This window comes from Agrilus planipennis, unplaced genomic scaffold, assembly GCF_000699045.2.
Source record: "Agrilus planipennis isolate EAB-ADULT unplaced genomic scaffold, Apla_2.0 scaffold159, whole genome shotgun sequence".
NCBI lineage: Eukaryota > Metazoa > Arthropoda > Insecta > Coleoptera > Buprestidae > Agrilus > Agrilus planipennis.
In genome coordinates this window covers 476,306-478,371 of record NW_020438919.1, presented here as the reverse complement: position 1 = coordinate 478,371, position 2,066 = coordinate 476,306, and the positions used below count along the sequence as shown (strand labels likewise).

At 32.9% G+C, this 2,066-nt stretch overlaps 1 protein-coding gene across 1 annotated transcript in view; it reads right to left on the bottom strand.

The window, feature by feature from the left end:
- LOC108737392 (heterogeneous nuclear ribonucleoprotein A1, A2/B1 homolog) overlaps nt 1-2,066 on the bottom strand; it is a 7,175-nt gene that overhangs the window by 2,613 nt on the left and 2,496 nt on the right. The window lies entirely within an intron of this gene.

Genomic DNA, 2,066 nt, shown 5'->3' with positions numbered 1-2,066 from the left:
ATTAGATGTTAATTTTCAAAAGTTGTATTGGTTTTGCATTAATAAATCTTTTTTACCCCTGGTCAGCTTTGATAGTTTTACTATATTTTATATAAATAAAAAGCAGAAAATCATAAAATGTACCGTATTTTTGTAGTATACTTAGTTACATATGTAAAAGATTTTGTTCGTATTTGAAAACTTTACTTTGCTACTGCTACTGCATCATATACATATTTACGCGAACTACCCTCCTCTTTACATCCGATAAATATGTAATTGATCGTGAAGTATTAAATTAATAACATCCACCTCCGATAACCACAAAGTGTTAAAGGAAGAATGAAGCCATATTTAAACGTTTTTCCCACAATGTGCTAAGTGATACTTAGTTCGAGATTAATTTTTTAAACCACGTAATTACTTAGGTACCTATACAAACACCGCATTTGTACAACAGGTTGTAAGAGTACAAAACGTTGAAGATATATATATTATATCGGTTTCAGTTTATTTGGTTGTATAAAAGTACCTAATTAAAAAATTAAGAGCATTTTATTATCAGAAAACATAGTTTGTTATTCGTTTTTGCAAATCGGATATTCTTTTACTAATAATAATAAATGCATAGGTATGTAGTATTTGGATTTTAACATAATTTTACGTTTCAAAATTCTCTTTCAGTTGCAAGACGTCGCAGAAAGGAATGTCGTCCCCGAAGACAACGTACAACTTTTAGCAGTCATCAGACTTTACAACTGGAAATAGAATATCAAAAATCTGAATATATCAGCCGAAGTCGGCGATGCGAATTAGCAGAAACGTTAAGGCTTTCGGAAACGCAGATAAAAATTTGGTTTCAAAATAGAAGAGCGAAAGATAAACGAATAGAAAAGGCGCAGCTTGACCATCAGTACAGGTCAGTATTTAATAAAACTCTGTTAGTATGTTTTCCCTTAAACTTCATTTCCTTAATTTTCAGAAAGTTTCTTAGTTCTTTCCCCCCGAGTTTTTGCAGTCTTTGTTTGGAATCGTCATGCAATCACACCGCCAACTTCCAATCGTTTTATAATTTCTCTTTAACACCGGAAAATGTTCATAAATAAACAATTTTTGTATAGGATAATAAAGGCCAACTTTTAATTAAGTTGCTTAGATATAAGTACGTACTTAACTTAGTCATAATTGGGTAAACGCGTAGGAATATTTAATCATTCGATTTATTATAAATAAAGTCAACATTTAAATGTTTTAAATAGTGTTACTTCTTCTACAGGTCTTCCCTCAAAATGCACTTAAATAAATAGAACTTTATGAAAATCTTCCAATCATAGTTTTATTGGAAACAATTTATTCTTTTCTTGTACATGTGTAGCCTGTTATTTGAATGATCTAGTAAAAATACTTTTTCGAAATTTATAGTTAAAATGTAGGTCTGTATGTACTCTGAAACTAACATTACGAACTTTATTCTATATTTCATAGAAAGACTATACCTACAAGTACTGAGTTCGTTAGTTAATTTTTAAGGTGTTAATAATATTATCACCATCATAAGGTCGTCAGTACCAAGACTGGTACCTCCACTCTTTCCTATCCTGAGCTAAACTTCGTATTTCCCTAAAACTAGAACAACCCACATCCTTAACTATTTGCGAACAGTAATCTAAGCTAGGTCTACCTCTACCCCTCCTAACTCCTATTTCTGCCTCTAATTTGTCTCTGACTAGACCTTCCTGCCTGAGAAGGTGTCCTACCAACCTATCTCGTCTATTTTTTAATGACTTCCATAGTTCCTCTGTTCTCCTTTTCTTTCTAATACCTCTTCATTTCTAACCTTTTCTACCCACGTTATTCTCATCATTCGCCTATAACACCACATTTCGAAGGCTTCTAACCTTTTCTTTTCAGCCGCGCCCACTGTCCATGTTTCACACCCGTACAACGCCGCCAAACATACACTTTTAACAATCTTTTTCGAATTTCTAAATTAACTGTTCGCGAGCATAGAAGTGACTTCTTTTTATTAAAGGCGACACGACCCTGCGCTATCCTCTGCTTTATATCCCTACTACTCCTTCCATCCT